Below are 18,377 nucleotides of genomic sequence, written 5' to 3'. Positions count from 1 at the left end.
TACATCTAAGGATGACCTGACCCCCTTGCTGTACAGTGGGAAAATAATAAAAAAACAAACAACAACAACAACAAAAAAAAACAGTGTGGTACTGGTATCAAAACAGACAGACAGACCAATGGAACAGAATAGAGAATCCGGAAATAAACCCTGACACCTATGGTCAATTAATCTTTGACAAGGGAGGCAAGAACATCAAATGGGAAAAGGAAAGTCTATTCAGCAAGCATTGCTGGGAAACCTGGACAGCTGCATGCAAAGCAATGAAACTAGAACACACCCTCACACCATGCACAAAAATAAACTCCAAATGGCTGAAAGACTTTTTTTTTTTTTTTTTTTTTTTTTGTCTTTTTGCCATTTCTTGGGCTGTTCCCACGGCATATGGAGGTTCCCAGGCTAGGGGTGGAATCGGAGCTGTAGCTGCCAGCCTACGTCAGAGCCACAGCAACGCTGGATCCAAGCCACGTCTGCAACCTACACCACAGCTCACGGCAACGCCGGATCCTTAACCCACTGAACAAGGGCAGGGATCGAACCCGCAACCTCATGGTTCCTAGTCGGATTCGTTAACCACTGCGCCATGACGGGAACTCCCTCAAAGACTTAAATAGAAGACAGGACACCATCAAACTCCTAGAAGAGAACATAGGCAAAACACTCTCTGACATCAACATCATGAATATTTTCTCAGGTCAGTCTCTCAAATCAACAGAAATTAGAGCAAAAATAAACCCATGGGACCTCATCAAACTGAAAAGCTTTTGCACAGCAAAGGAAACCCAAAAGAAAACAAAAAGACAACTTACAGAATGGGAGAAAATAGTTTCAAATGATGCAACTGACAAGGGCTTAATCTCTAGAATATATAAGCAACTTATACAACTCAACAGCAAAAAAACCAATCCACCAATGGAAAAATGGGCAAAAGACCTGAATAGACATTTCTCCAAAGAAGATATACAGATGGCCAGTAAACACATGAAAAAATGCTCAACATCGCTGATTATAAGAGAAATGCAAATCAAAACTACCATGAGATACCACCTCACACCAGTCAGAATGGCCATCATTAATAAATCCACACATAACAAGTGCTGGAGGGGCTGTGGAGAAAAGGGAACCCTCCTGCACTGCTGGTGGGAATGTAAACTGGTACAGCCACTATGGAGAACAGTTTGGAGATACCTTAGAAACCTATACATAGAACTTCCATATGACCCTGCAATCCCACTCTTGGGCATCTATCCGGACAAAGCTCTACTTAAAAGAGACACATGCACCCGCATGTTCATTGCAGCCCTATTCACAATAGCCAGGACATGGAAACAATCCAAATGTCCATCGACAGAGGATTGGATTCGGAAGAGGTGGTATATATACACAATGGAATACTACTCAGCCATAAAAAAGGATGACATCATGCCATTTGCAGCAACATGGATGGAACTAGAGAATCTCATCCTGAGTGAAATGAGCCAGAAAGACAAAGACAAATACCATATGATATCACTTATAACTGGAATCTAATATCCAGCACAAATGAACATCTCCTCAGAAAAGAAAATCATGGACTTGGAGAAGAGACTTGTGGTTGCCTGATGGGAGGGGGAGGGAGTGGGAGGGATCGGGAGCTTGGGCTTATCAGACACAACCTAGAATAGATTTATAAGGAGATCCTGCTGAATAGCATTGAGAACTATGTCTAGATACTCATGTCGCAACAGAAGAAAGGGTGGGGGAAAAAACTGTAACTGCAATGTATACATCTAAGGATGACCTGACCCCCTTGCTGTACAGTGGGAAAATAATAAAAAAACAAACAACAACAACAACAAAAAAAAACAGTGTGGTACTGGTATCAAAACAGACAGACAGACCAATGGAACAGAATAGAGAATCCGGAAATAAACCCTGACACCTATGGTCAATTAATCTTTGACAAGGGAGGCAAGAACATCAAATGGGAAAAGGAAAGTCTATTCAGCAAGCATTGCTGGGAAACCTGGACAGCTGCATGCAAAGCAATGAAACTAGAACACACCCTCACACCATGCACAAAAATAAACTCCAAATGGCTGAAAGACTTTTTTTTTTTTTTTTGTCTTTTTGCCATTTCTTGGGCTGTTCCCACGGCATATGGAGGTTCCCAGGCTAGGGGTGGAATCGGAGCTGTAGCTGCCAGCCTACGTCAGAGCCACAGCAACGCTGGATCCAAGCCACGTCTGCAACCTACACCACAGCTCACGGCAACGCCGGATCCTTAACCCACTGAACAAGGGCAGGGATCGAACCCGCAACCTCATGGTTCCTAGTCGGATTCGTTAACCACTGCGCCATGACGGGAACTCCCTCAAAGACTTAAATAGAAGACAGGACACCATCAAACTCCTAGAAGAGAACATAGGCAAAACACTCTCTGACATCAACATCATGAATATTTTCTCAGGTCAGTCTCTCAAATCAATAGAAATTAGAGCAAAAATAAACCCATGGGACCTCATCAAACTGAAAAGCTTTTGCACAGCAAAGGAAACCCAAAAGAAAACAAAAAGACAACTTACAGAATGGGAGAAAATAGTTTCAAATGATGCAACTGACAAGGGCTTAATCTCTAGAATATATAAGCAACTTATACAACTCAACAGCAAAAAAACCAATCCACCAATGGAAAAATGGGCAAAAGACCTGAATAGACATTTCTCCAAAGAAGATATACAGATGGCCAACAAACACATGAAAAAATGCTCAACATCGCTGATTATAAGAGAAATGCAAATCAAAACTACCATGAGATACCACCTCACACCAGTCAGAATGGCCATCATTAATAAATCCACACATAACAAGTGCTGGAGGGGCTGTGGAGAAAAGGGAACCCTCCTGCACTGCTGGTGGGAATGTAAACTGGTACAGCCACTATGGAGAACAGTTTGGAGATACCTTAGAAACCTATACATAGAACTTCCATATGACCCTGCAATCCCACTCTTGGGCATCTATCCGGACAAAGCTCTACTTAAAAGAGACACATGCACCCGCATGTTCATTGCAGCCCTATTCACAATAGCCAGGACATGGAAACAATCCAAATGTCCATCGACAGAGGATTGGATTCGGAAGAGGTGGTATATATACACAATGGAATACTACTCAGCCATAAAAAAGGATGACATCATGCCATTTGCAGCAACATGGATGGAACTAGAGAATCTCATCCTGAGTGAAATGAGCCAGAAAGACAAAGACAAATACCATATGATATCACTTATAACTGGAATCTAATATCCAGCACAAATGAACATCTCCTCAGAAAAGAAAATCATGGACTTGGAGAAGAGACTTGTGGCTGCCTGATGGGAGGGGGAGGGAGTGGGAGGGATCGGGAGCTTGGGCTTATCAGACACAACCTAGAATAGATTTATAAGGAGATCCTGCTGAATAGCATTGAGAACTATGTCTAGATACTCATGTCGCAACAGAAGAAAGGGTGGGGGAAAAAACTGTAACTGCAATGTATACATCTAAGGATGACCTGACCCCCTTGCTGTACAGTGGGAAAATAATAAAAAAACAAACAACAACAACAACAAAAAAAAAACAGTGTGGTACTGGTATCAAAACAGACAGACAGACCAATGGAACAGAATAGAGAATCCGGAAATAAACCCTGACACCTATGGTCAATTAATCTTTGACAAGGGAGGCAAGAACATCAAATGGGAAAAGGAAAGTCTATTCAGCAAGCATTGCTGGGAAACCTGGACAGCTGCATGCAAAGCAATGAAACTAGAACACACCCTCACACCATGCACAAAAATAAACTCCAAATGGCTGAAAGACTTTTTTTTTTTTTTTTTTGTCTTTTTGCCATTTCTTGGGCTGTTCCCACGGCATATGGAGGTTCCCAGGCTAGGGGTGGAATCGGAGCTGTAGCTGCCAGCCTACGTCAGAGCCACAGCAACGCTGGATCCAAGCCACGTCTGCAACCTACACCACAGCTCACAGCAACGCCGGATCCTTAACCCACTGAACAAGGGCAGGGATCGAACCCGCAACCTCATGGTTCCTAGTCGGATTCGTTAACCACTGCGCCATGACGGGATCTCCCTCAAAGACTTAAATAGAAGACAGGACACCATCAAACTCCTAGAAGAGAACATAGGCAAAACACTCTCTGACATCAACATCATGAATATTTTCTCAGGTCAGTCTCCCAAATCAATAGAAATTAGAGCAAAAATAAACCCATGGGACCTAATCAAACTGAAAAGCTTTTGCACAGCAAAGGAAACCCAAAAGAAAACAAAAAGACAACTTACAGAATGGGAGAAAATAGTTTCAAATGATGCAACTGACAAGGGCTTAATCTCTAGAATATATAAGCAACTTATACAACTCAACAGCAAAAAAACCAATCCACCAATGGAAAAATGGGCAAAAGACCTGAATAGACATTTCTCCAAAGAAGATATACAGATGGCCAGTAAACACATGAAAAAATGCTCAACATCGCTGATTATAAGAGAAATGCAAATCAAAGCTACCATGAGATACCACCTCACACCAGTTAGAATGGCCATTATTAATAAGTCCACACATAACAAGTGCTGGAGGGAGTGTGGAGGAAAGGGAACCCTCCTGCACTGCTGGTGGGAATGTAAACTGATACAGCCACTATGGAGAACAGTTTGGAAATACCTTAGAAATCTATACATAGAACTTCCATATGACCCTGCAATCCCACTCTTGGGCATCTATCCGGACAAAACTCTACTTAAAAGAGACACATGCACCCGCATGTTCATTGCAGCACTATTCACAATAGCCAGGACATGGAAACAACCCAAATGTCCATCGACAGATGAATGGATTCGGAAGATGTGGTATATATACACAATGGAATACTACTCAGCCATAAAAAAGAATGACATAATGCCATTTGCAGCAACATGGATGGACCTAGAGACTCTCATACTGAGTGAAATGAGTCAGAAAGACAAAGACAAATACCATATGATATCACTTATAACTGGAATCTAATATCCAGCACAAATGAACCTCTCCTCAGAAAAGAAAATCATGGACTTGGAGAAAAGACTTGTGGTTGCCTGATGGGAGGGGGAGGGAGTGGGAGGGATCGGGAGCTTGGGCTCATCAGACACAACTTAGAATAGATTTACAAGGAGATCCTGCTGAGTAGCATTGAGAACTATGTCTAGATACTCATATTGCAACAGAACAAAATGTACACATGTAAGAATAACTTGGCCCCCATGCTGTACAGCGGGAAAAAATAAAATAAAAAATAAATTAAAAAAAATAAAAAGCACAAAAAAAGATGTGATCCAAAACCACAAATCTACATTTTAGTGAAAAACATATTAGAAACATTTCCACCAAATACAAGAACAGAAAGCTCACAGTTCCTACTACTATTAAGCACAGTGTTAAAAACTCTCATTAAAACAATTGTAAAGAAACAAGTATCTTGAGCAGAAAGAAACCTCCTATTATTTTTCATACCTTAGAAACCAAACGAATCAGCTTACAAGTAATAGGAGACGAAGTGTGAGCTCAAAAAAGAACAAGAAACAATGCATTGCCTAGCAACACAAATAACCATTCAGAAAATAAAACTTAAACAAATAAAATGAAAAAGCTAAGATAAATGGAGATCACCTGCATACCTGAGTGGGAAACTATTGCAAAGACAACAGTCCTTCTTCAAATTAATCTATGAAATGAAAATGATTCCAATTCAAAAGTTTGACTGTGCACTATGGAACTTGCCAAGACCATTCAGAAAGTCAAGTCAAAGAGAAAATTGTTAAGAATTAACAGAAAATAACTGCAAAACAGCAATACTGAAAAACAGCTGTTATCAGCTGTCAAGACATGTTATGAAATCTAGGAGTGAAAAGAACGAGGTATTCATTCAGAGAAAGAATCAATGAAAGAAGAGTGAGCGCAGAACAGAGATTTATATCCAGGGATGTAATTTATCATAACCGAGGCTGCCTTTCAAATCAAGGGAAAAATGATGCCAGAATAGTTAGGTACCCATGGGAAGGTGTGTATGGGCAACTCTTCAAAGATTTGTTTAATTTTTAAGCTTCCTAATTGTCTTAGCAAACACACACACACACACACACACACACACACACACACACACACACACACACACACACACACACCATCCTAGAATATTTATTTTCCCCCAGAGTTGGTTTTATCCCTTAGTCTTGGCAGGATATTCCTCTTCAACCTGAGGAGGATATGACAGCACTTGGGAACAGAGATGGACCCCAGTAACCCAGCACTGGAAGCCAACATGCAAAAGACCTCCACCACCACCGTGACCTTCCCCTTGGTGCCATTGTACACAGGGAGGAATGTGATCCAGACACTACAGAACACCAGCATGCTGGATGTCAGCACTTGGCTTCACTGAAAGTGTCAGGGAGGCTCCTGGCCAGGAAAGTCAAGGAGAAGCTCAAGAGGGCCAAGGAGCCCCAGTATCCTAAGGAAAGATACAACATCATGGCAGAGCACTTGTTGCACATGATGATCAGGCTATGGGTCTAATTGGAGCTGTAGCCACTGGCCTACACCTGTTAACTATTTAACAGGTTCTGAATGTGCATATATGTCCATGAAAGGGGGAGAGGTCCCCAACCAGACTGCACAGAAAGTCCCTTGAATCAAGGAGCAGATGGCAGTAAGGGCACTGGGGGCCCCTGAGAGCAACCACTGCTGCATCGTTCTCCCTGGGGTTGTGACCTTGAAAGCCAGGACCACAGTGATGGTTTTAGCCAAAGTGGTGGAAACGGCCATGGTGAAGATGACCCCAAAGGGCATTTGCTGGAGGATGCAGGTGGCAGTGTTGGGACGGCCAAGGAAGAGGAAGGAGCAGAGGCAGCACAGGATGAGGGAGATGAGCAGGATGTAGCTGAGAGCCTGGTTATTAGCTTTGACTATGGGGGTGTCCCTGTGCTTCACAAAGACCCCAAGAGCCCCAGCTGTGAGCACAGACAGACCAAAGGCTGTGCAGGCCAGGACCATCCCCAGAGGATCTCCACAGGCCAGGAAGGTCACCACCTTTGAGAGGCAATGGTCTTGGTCACTATTAGGGTACTGATCCTCTGCACACCTCACACATTGCCTCATATCTGGCAAGAGAAGTGACGTGCCATTACCGTGGGTTCAGTGATTCTCATGAGATCTTCACATACTCACATTTGCCCAGATGACTCTAATTTAACAGCAAATAAAGAACATGACAGAAAAATTCCAAATTCATGCTGACTAGTTTTGCTTGGTATATCAAAGGCCAAGGAGCCCAAACAGCATCTGTTTTGTTGGTGTTCATATGCCAGAGAACAAGTTTTTTTTTCTTTGAAATTGAAATGACAGGGATTCTCTTGTGGCTCATCAGGGTAAGACTCTGGCATTGTCAGTGCAGTGGCTTGGGTCGCTGCTGTGGCCCTGGTACTTCATATGCCATGTGGGACCAAAAAAATAATTACATCCAACTATTTAACTTAAATATGATCAGAGTAGGACATGCCCTGGGTTCATTCACTGAAAAGCAAGCATCTATTGTCAGCCTGCTGTGACCCAGCTAATATCCCAGGCTTTGCAGATCTAGAGAGGACCAAGACACACCCTCACTTCATGTATTTTGATAGTATTTCTGCTATATCCACACCACTGCAAACTCTGTCCTAGCCACGGTCACTTTCACTATGGTTCAGATTTGGGTAACCGAACAGTTACTTTAACAGAGTATCTCCCCAGTGAGGCTCCCTGCCTTCTGCCTTGAATCCCTGTCATCTATCATTTATTCAGGCAGCTGTGAACATTGCTCTTGTTTAAATACTTTGATATTACTTTCTTGATTCAAATGCCACAATTATTCTCAAGTTCTTCTACGATGTGATTCTCAAACATGAGCACCCATTAGCATCCTATGGAGGGCTCCTTAAAACAGTTTGTTAGATCCTGCCTCCTACCAGAGTTTCTGACTGGGAAACCCCACATTTCCATTTCTAACACGTTCGAAAGTCCTGCTGATGCTGTATACGTAGGACACTGAGAACCACTGTTCTAGACTGAATCCAAACTCCTAGCCATGCAAAAAGCTCTGTAATTATCTACCTTCTGCCTCCCTTCCTGCAGTACCTTTTTGCGGGGTGGGCGTAGTGGAGGCTAAAGAATCCAACTTTAATCTGCATGTGTGATACTTCAGGCAATGTGCCTGATGGAGTATAACTATTCAGTTTTCACAGAATCTTGGGAGTTAGGTAGATAAAAGCAACTGCTTTGCAGAAGAAAAGAATTTAGGCTTAAAGGGCTGACATAAGTCATCTGAGATTCTGGAGGTAGTGGGAGCAGGGCTGGTATTAGACTCAGGACCAAGGGGCAGATAGGTCACCAAAGGGGTGATATTGAAGCCAGATTCTCTTTCATGCACCAGCCCTGCCCCTGCCTGACCCCAGATGCCTCTGTGAAGTTGTACCTCTGGCCCCACTCACATTTGTCAGATTACAAAGCCTATGATCATTCCCTCCCACACCTTTTGCTAGTTTTCATGTTCATCACAACGTTTTTCTCTTAAAAAGCTCTCATTCCCTTAGAATTACAGGGTTCAGAGAAATTTCTGTCTTGTGATAACTTTTTCTTGAGAGGAATTTCTCGAGATTTAATTTCAGAAATGTATCACGAAAAAGAAAACCATAGGCCAATCTCATTTATAAATACAAAAAAGTAAAATTTAAATAAAATCTTAGAAAAGTTGATCCGTTTCATTAAAGAGCACATCACAGTCAATTAGGGCTTTTTAAGTATTTCAAAGTGACACATTTGAAAGAGCATTCAACATCGTGTCAGTCAGAACTGAGTACACAAGGTCCAAATACTGGCAAACATTTTAGGCTGAATTATACTAAACAAAAGCAATAAAATTCTCCAGGTTTCCTCATTAAGGCCAATTATGGGATAGTTCAAAGTGAGTGAAACTTACCTGGTTCCCGAAGGTTTCCTGGAATCCTCATGTCTTATCTGCACCTCAAGTCCTTTTGGGTGAGCAGCTTTTTGAGCCCCTTCCTGACTCCCAAGACCTTAAGAGGTGTCTCCCTTCAGCTCAGCATGCTCCTGGATTGTGATACCTGTGTGTATCACAGGGGCATTCGCTTCTTCCTGGGATGTCACGTCCTCTGTTGCTACACATGACTAATTATAAACACCTGTCTCTAGACTCAGCTGGATTCATCTCACCTGAGTAGCATTCCTTGCCTGTGTAAGGCTTATGGATACCATAGTTTCCCAGCACACCCCATGTTTATAATCTTGTTTTACACTTTCTTTCCCTTTTCTTTACATTCTGCTGATCTCATTGGGCCAGGGATGTTCAGGAAGAGTGTGGTTTATTTGCAAGAGAATAGGATAAGATTTGGAATTAGAAGTATTCAAATTTTGGAGCTCTCATCATGGTGAAGTGGAAACGAATCCGACTAGGAACCATGAGGTTGCAGGTTCAATCCTTGGCCTCACTCAGTGAGTTAAGGATCCTGCGTTGCTGTGAGCTGTAGTGTATGTTGCAGATGCGGCTAGGATCTGGCGTTGCTATGGCTGTGGTGTAGGCCGGCAGCTGTAGCTCTGATTACACCCCTAGCCTGGGAATGTCCATATGCCACAGGTGTGGCCCTAAAAAGAAAAAAAAAAAAAAGTATTCAAATTTGGGCTTTTTGACTTTTTCAGGGTCTGATCTTACCCATTTTTCTAAAAAATTACTCAGTACCTGGAAACCATGCAAGAGGATGTCAAGCCATGTCAGTGGCATCCGGCAGCATCATTTACCAAGCCAACTCAAGGCTTATTTATTTATCCAACAAAAGGCTTCTCTTTGGCTTTGGAATTTCCTGTTTGATTGGAGCTCAAACACTGTGAGGGTGCAGGTTCATCTATACATCAGATGAATCAGTAGAAAGAAAACCCCCAAGATTATGTTTTTTCGTAGCATAGTACTCGTTTTTCCCTCTGACACATCAATTGTGTTCTAACATCCTTTTGTTGGTGTTCTATTGTCAAAAATGCTTTTATTATTATTATTATCATTGTTGTTATTATTGTTATTATTGTCTTTTCTGGGGCCGCACTTGTGGCATATGGAGGTTCCCAGGCTAGGGGTCTAATTTGAACTGTAGCCACTGGCCTACACCACAGCCACAGCAACGCCAGGTCTGAGCTGCGTTTGCAACCTACACCACAGCTCATGGCAACACCAGATCCTTAACCCACTGAGCAAGGCCAGGGATGGAACCCGCAACCTCATGTTTCCTAGTCAGATTAGTTAAACACTGCACCATGATGGAACTCCCAAAAATGCTTTTACTGATGATCTATATAAACCCGTTTCACTGAAAGCCTTGGAAGCAGTCGTATTGATGTATTTGTTCCACAAAAATCTTTGCAACATGTTTATTCCATATTTTTGGGAGTCCTGGGTTTACCTTTCCAAAACCTATGCTCACAGTAAAATGATAATGATGTTAACAGCTACTCCCACAGGATTTTTTTTTTAATGGAAAAATAGGGGTATGTGGGTATGTATCTGTAACACAATCTCCCAATCAATGCTATCGGCAGTTCCCATTCTTCCCTGGCCGTGGCTACCACATCTAATAGTCACTCACTATATATTTGTGGATTACATATATTATTGAATACAAAGCCTGTTATTTGTTGAAACTGACTAAATTATCAACAATGAGATGGGGCAAAATAGGCACACTTTTACCTTCAATAAGCTTAGGGTTTAATTGACGCTGAAAATGCCATGTTTTGGTCAGTTTTTCTAAAGCTATGTAACTTTTTCTTTTTTTTTTTTTGGCCTCACTCATGGCATGTGGAAGTTCCTGGGTCAGGGACTGAACCCATGCCAGAGCAGCCACCCAAGCCACTGCAGTGACACATGGGATCCTTAATCCTCTGCACCACCACATCCTCAGCTATGTAATTTTTAATTTAAACTTCTAATTTTGAGGAAATTGTAGATGACATGCAGTGGTTGGCAAGATGCAGGGAGATCCGGTGCAGACTTCACCCACTTTTCCCCAGCGGTAACATCTTGCAAAAACGGTTCAACATGGGAGTTCCCATGGCAGCTCAGTGGAAACGAATTGGACAATATCCATCAAGTTGTGGCTTCTATCCCTGTCCTTGCTTAGTGAGTTAAGGATCCAGCATTGTGGTAAGCTGTGGTGTAGGTCACAGAAGCAGCTCAGATCTGGTGTTGCTGTGGCTGTGGTGTAGGCCGTTAGCTGTCTAGCCTAGGAAATTCCATATGATCATGCTGCAGGAGCGCCCCTCCAAAAACACCCCAACAAACAAACAAATAAACAAAAAACCCACAGAAAACAAAATGGTTCAACATCACAACCGGGAAATTCACACAGCTATTTATTCACTGCTATAAACACCAGTTCTTTCCTGAACCTTTTTTTTGTTTGTTTCAGATGTGTTCATAATTGAACCTTATAGCTTTTTTAGGATACTTACTTTAAAATATTTCTTTAAAAAAAAAAAGGGAGTTCTGGTCTTGGTGCAGCAGAAATGAATCTGACTAGGAACCATGAGGTTGTGGATTGGATCCCTGGCCTTGCTCAGTGGGTTAAGGATCTAGCGTTGCTGTGAGCTGTGGTGTAGGTCGCAGACTCAGCTTGGATCTGGCGTTGCTGTGGTTCTGGCGTAGGCTGGCAGCTATAGCTCTGATTGGAACCCTAGCCTGGGAACCTCCAAATGCCATGGGTGCAGCCCTAAAAAGACAAAATAAATAAAATAAAATAAAATATTTCTTAGATAAGTCTGACATCCCAGTGATCTTGCTCTTACTGTGCGCTGAATGACTTTACATTTGGTTTGAGATCTTCCTGGTTCTTGTTATGATGAGTGCTATTTGAATGAAAACCAGACCATATTGGGTATTGTGTTGTCAGGCTCTGGATTTGATTGAAACCCCCTGTTTTGTGTGGCTTCCTTTGACATTGCCCTGGATGGAAAAGGGTGGGGAACACTGCCGTGTTTCCGCCCGGGTGGGGACAAGTCCACGTTTCCCACTCAGCCTCTGTGGGCACGTGAGGAGGGGAGACCTCCTTACTTCTGAGGAGCTATGGGAGGGTGACTTCCCACTAGGCCTCCAGGGACACCTCCCCTGCTTCCCTGTGGCTCCCAGGATACCAAGGGCATGGCCTGGTAACTCTGGCTCCATATGGCCCAGGAGGGGCGGAGCTCTAGTCACCCACCTGCAGGAGGGGCCTGGTTACTGCCCTTGCTGAGGACGATCCCACCTCCCCAATGGACCTGCTCTCATGCCCCAGGTAGGGGCCTCCATGGGGGGGTCTCACTGCAGCCTGGACAGCTTGGGAGTCCAAGCTCCCTTCTGGCCCTTTCCTGGTGAGAGGGGCCACAGATATTCTGTGATGCTGGAGTAGAGCAGTGACCATCTAAAAGTCTTCTGTCCTGGGAGTTCCCTTTGTGGTTCAGCCAAAACAAATCCATAAGGAAGCAGGTTCTATCCCTGGCCTTGCTCAGTCTCAGTGGATTAAGCATCTGGCATTGCTGTGAACTGTGGTGTAGGTCACAGACACGGCTGTTTGTAAATTTGTTTTGCATTTATAATTAAATTTTAGAATTTTTCTTTTTAGCAGACTTGGGTACTTCCTGTAGTTTATGACTAAATATTTTATTTATTTTTTATTTTTAATTTTTTTTAATTAATTTTTTAAAAAATTTTCCCACTGTACAGCAAGGGGGTCAGGTTATCCTTACATGTATACATTACAATTACATTTTTTCCCCCACCCTTTGTTCTGTTGCAACATGAGTATCTAGACATAGTTCTCAATGCTACTCAGCAGGATCTCCTTGTAAATCTATTCTAAGTTGTGTCTGATAAGCCCAAGCTCCCGATCCCTCCCACTCCCTCCCCCTCCCATCAGGCAACCACAAGTCTCTTCTCCAAGTCCATGATTTTCTTTTCTGAGGAGATGTTCATTTGTGCTGGACATTAGATTCCAGTTATAAGTGATATCATATGGTATTTGTCTTTGTCTTTCTGGCTCATTTCACTCAGGATGAGATTCTCTAGTTCCATCCATGTTGCTGCAAATGGCATTATGGCATTCTTTTTTTATGGCTGAGTAGTATTCCATTGTGTATATATACCACCTCTTCCGAATCCAATCCTCTGTCGATGGACATTTGGGTTGTTTCCATGTCCTGGCTATTGTGAATAGTGCTGCAATGAACATGCGGGTGCACGTGTCTCTTTTAAGTAGAGTTTTGTCCAGATAGATGCCCAAGAGTGGGATTGCGGGGTCATATGGAAGTATAGAACTTCCATATGACTAAATATTTTAACTGTGTAGCTATGCTATTGGAATGTTTTCTGGTGTAAAGTTAATATTGTTAATACTAGTCTATGGAAAAGCCATGGTGCTTTGTGTACTTATTTAGATTCTGGACTTGCTACCAAATAGTAGCAAAAAATGGTCATTTTTGTCTTTTTTTTTTTTTTAAACAAGTGTGTTTGAACCACATTGAAGAAAGTTTACTGCTTAATAACCTTCAATATCTTAAATGGGTTTTTCTCCCTATTGCTCTCCTATGTAATTATTTTCTTTGAACATTTTTTTTTTCTTACAGAGGAGATTTAGAGTAATTTTGCCTGGTTTTAAATGAGGATTCTGGCATTGTTATTTAAAATTTCGTTAAGCCTATGAATTCTTTCAGAATATATTATGCTGTTTACAGAAATCCAAATACCTATTCTATCAAATAAAGATAATGTTACATAGACAGGAGGAGTCTTTTACTCAGGAAAGAGGAAGGACATGGAGTGTAGCAGAAATAAGAGAAGTGAATAGGTGAATTCAGGAGAAATTGTATTTTGCAGCCAGGTTTGTGGATATAGGGAGAGAAAGTAGGCAGAACTCTGTGGTGGTCAGTGTACTTTTGGTGCCAAATGTGTGAGAAGCCCTGGACATAGTAAACATCAGATCAAGCAAAGCAAAGGTCTCTTTTGTCAGGGTGCAGGATCTACTGCCAGCTGCTGTGACAAAGGGAACTCAGCTGGTGACAATGATATTCTAAACAGAAAATAGGACAATAAAGCCAACACGAATTCAAAGTGAGCCAGTCAGCAGCCAAGTTCACACAGGGTCTTTGCAGAAAGGATGGGGAGGAAAGAATCTGCGTTTCTCTAAAATGATTCATGTGCACTCGGGTGCTTCAGGGAGCTCCTGGGTCCACACCTGAGCTGACACTCAGTGAACCGAGTAGTAAGTCATATCTGGTGTTTTCTATGTCACACCATCAAACTCCTGGAAGAGAACACAGGAAAAACATTCTCTGACATCAACCTTATGAATATTTTCTTGGGTCAGTCTCCCAAAGGAACAGAGATCAAAGCAAAAATAAACCAATGGGGCCTAATCAAACTGACAAGCTTTTGCACAGCAAAGGAAAACAAAAAGGCAACTTACAGAATGGGAGAAAATAGTTTCAAATGATGCAACTGACAAGGGCTTAATCTCCAGAATATACAAGCAACTTATGCAACTCAACAGCAAAAAAGCCAACCACCCAATGGAAAAATGGGCAAAAGACCTGAATAGACAGTTCTCCAAGGAAGATATACAGATGGCCAGAAAACACATGAAAAAATGCTCAACATCACTGATTATAAGAGAAATGCAAATCAAAACTACCATGAGATACCACCTCACACCAGTCAGAATGGCCATCATTAATAAGTCCACAAATAACAAGTGCTGGAGGGGTTGTGGAGAAAAGGGAACCCTTCTGCATTGCTGGTGCGAGTGTAAGCTGGTACAACCACTATGGAGAACAGTATGGAGGTATCTTAGAAAACTATACATCAAACTACCATATGACCCAGCAATCCCACTCTTGGGCATATATCCAGACAAAACTTTCCTTGAAAAAAACACATGCGCCTACATGTTCATTGCAGATCTATTCACAATAGGCAAGACATGGAAAAACCCAAATGTCCATCAACAGATGACTAGATTAGGAAAATGAGGCATATATACACAATGGAATACTACTCAGCCATAAAAAGAACAACATAATGCCATTTGCAGCAACATGGATGGAACTAGAGACTCTCATCCTGAGTGAAGTAAGTCAGAAAGAGAAAGACAAATACCACATGATTATCACTTATATCTGGAATCTAATACACGACACAAATGAACCGTTCCACAGAAAAGAAAATCATGGATTTGGAGAATAGACTTGTGGTTGCCAAGGGGGAGGGAGTGGAGTGGTTGGGGAGCTTGGGGTTAATAGATACAAACTGTTGCCTTTTAGCAATGAGATACTGCTGTGTAGCACTGGGAACTATGTCTAGTCACTTATGATGGAGCATGATAATGGGAGAAAATAGAATGTGTACATGTATGTGTAACTGGCTCACCATACTGTACAGTAGAAAAAAATTGTATTGGGGAAATAACTATTAAAAAATAATAATTAAAGAAGGTCATGCTAAGGGTCACAAAGATGAGTAGGAATAAAAGAAAGAATATATTCTCCTAGGGAGGATTATTATCTTGAAGAGTGAAATTACTGAGTAAATGAAAGAAGATCTTGAATAATACTGTCCTATTCTAGGTCCTTCCCATTTGTGGGGACAAATGGGCATAGAGTGGAGCGGGTGAGGAGTAGAGTCCCCAGATCAGTACCTGTGGCATTGGACACCTCCTTCTCCAGGCAGTCCACGCAGTCAAAGCAGCAGGCAGCCTTTCCCCACTGGGGAGCTTGCCTCCATCCAGGGCCACAGCTCCTGCTGCACACGCAGTGAGGAGTCTCAAGAAATCCGAGGAAAGTCTTGTTAAAACCTGTACATGTGATCTAGTCCTGGGTCCCCAGAATGTTCCAGGGACAACCAACAAGTGTGATTTTTAAAAAAGCAGCCCATCCATTTCCTGGCCTGGATGCTTTTCTCTCCTGCATGAAGCTAACTCTACCGAATGTTAGAGGTAAAGACTTGATTAGATGTATTTTCCTCCATGTGTCAGGCACTAGTGAATGGACAACTATTCAAGGTGGAGGGAGCTGAGACCATTTCCCAGGTTGGAAGTGGGGGGGTCTGTGCTTCTCCTATTGAGCAGGCGGAGGTCACCAAGGGCTCATGCCCAGGCTGTTCTAAAGAGCTACATGTCATCAATATGCAGCAATGAAACTGTGTCCAACCAACCGCTTTAAACCCAATGGCCCACTCTAACAACTCTTCATGTATGGAAACATCTGGACCACATGGAGCCTGGGGGACAAATTGTCCTACTATCACCTGAAGTTTATGTCACATCCAATAACATTGCATTGACATAGTCAAGTCACATTACAAGCTTAAAGTCAAGGGTTAACTGATGTTAGGTGGGCTGGTAGTCATGCTTCATTCCTTCCCTATGTGGCTGCCTCTCAACTCAAGTGAGATCATGTATTTCTCTTCCTCTTTATCTCACCTATGGCTCTTTAGATCCCATCCTGAGTGACAGGAGTCAGTTTCCATCTCTCTATCAGGTGGCCCCCAGAAACACTGCACTGGCCCTTGACGTGGTCTTGTTGATGCTGCACTTTGATTGGACCTGGGTGGGGCTGGCCATTTCCAAAGACAGGAAAGGGGTTCAGTTTTTCCGGGATTTGAGAGGAGAGATGGAGAGGAATGGCATGTGTGTGGCCTTTGTGGAAATGATCTTACAGAGAGATATAATATATATCTTTATTAAATGAAGGAACATAACCTTGGCTTCTCTATACACTCTGGGCGACTCACCTTCAGGCCAATGGTGAGAGCACAGTGCATAATAAAAGCATTACTTGGTCTCATGTGATCAGCTCTGGCAAATAGCCACAATGCTAATGGGCAGAGTTCCTCACTCCTACTCCATGCCTCTTTTTTTTTTTTTTTTTTTTTTTTTTTTTTTTTTTTTTGCTACTTCTTGGGCCGCTCTCGCGGCATATGGAGATTCCCAGGCTAGGGGTCCAATCGGAGCTGTACCCACTGGTCTACACCAGAGCCACAGCAACGCGGGATCCGAGCCGCGTCTGCAACCTGCACCACAGCTCACGGCAACGCCAGATCGTTAACCCACTGAGCAAGGGCAGGGACCGAACCCGCAACCTCATGGTTCCTAGTCGGATTCGTTAACCACTGCACCACGTTGGGAACTCCAACTCCATGCCTCTTGCAGTTTGCTTGCTGGCAGTGATGACAGTGTGACATAGAAAAATGGCACAAATATGACTTACTACTCAGGTAATTGAGTGTTGGCTCAGGTGTGGATCCAGGAGCTCTCTGGAGCACACGAGGGCACGTGTATCATTTTAGAGAAACTTGAATTCTTTCCTCCCTTTCCTTTCAGCAAAGACCCTGTCCAAATTTGGCTGCTGACTGGCTCACTTTGAATTCGTGTTGGCTTTATTGGCCTTTTTCTGTATAGAATTTCATTGTCACCAGCTGAGTTGTCTTTGACAGAACAGGTGGCCATAGATCCCATGCCCTGACAAAAGAGATTTTTCACTTTGCTTGATCCAGTGTTTACTATGTCCAGGGCTTCTCACACATTTGGCACCAAAAGTACACCTATCACTGCAGAGTTCCACCTGCTTTCTCTCCCTATGTCCACACATCTGGCTCTGAAGTATAATTTTTCCTGAATTCACCAGTTAATGCCTCTTATTTCTTCTACACTCCAGGTCCTTCCTCTTTCCTATATAACAGACTCCTCCTCCTGTCTATGTAACATTATCTTTATTTGATAGAATAGGTATTTAGATTTGTGTAAATAGCAAAATCTATTCTGAAAAAATTAGTAGGCTTAATGAAGTTTTAAATAACAATGCCAGAACCCTCATTTAAAACCAGGCAAATTCATTCTAAATTTCCTCCATAAGAAAAAATAGGTTCAGGAATTCCCGTCACAGTGCAGTGGTTAACGAATCCCACTAGGAACCATGAAGTTGTGGGTTCGATCCCTGGCCTTGCTCAGTGGGTTAAGGATCTGGTGTTGCCGTGAGCTGTGGTGTAGGTTGCAGACGCGGCTCGGATCCCGCGTTACTGTGGCTCTGGTGTAGGCTGGTGGCTACAGCTCCAATTAGACCCCTAGCCTGGGAACCTCCATATGCTGCAGGAGCTGCCCTAGAAAAGGCAAAAAGACCAAACAAACAAACAAACAAAAAAAAACAAAACAAAACAAAAAATAGGTTCAAAGAAAATAATTACATAGCCGAGAAATTAGGGAGAAAAACCCATTTAAGATATTGAAGGTTATTAAGCAGTAACT

General features: G+C 42.6%; 1 pseudogene; it reads right to left on the bottom strand.

The window, feature by feature from the left end:
* Positions 1 to 6,210: 6,210 nt before the first annotated feature.
* On the bottom strand, positions 6,211 to 16,921 carry LOC102165242 (vomeronasal type-2 receptor 116-like; annotated as a pseudogene).
* Positions 16,922 to 18,377: the final 1,456 nt, after the last annotated feature.

Source organism: Sus scrofa, chromosome 3, assembly GCF_054392235.1.
Source record: "Sus scrofa isolate SSC_HxYL_T2T_F1_AM1 chromosome 3, Sscrofa_HxYL_maternal_Yorkshire_Landrace_v2.0, whole genome shotgun sequence".
In the NCBI taxonomy this organism is placed as follows: Eukaryota; Metazoa; Chordata; class Mammalia; order Artiodactyla; family Suidae; genus Sus; species Sus scrofa.
This window is presented reverse-complemented; position numbering and strand designations above follow the sequence as displayed.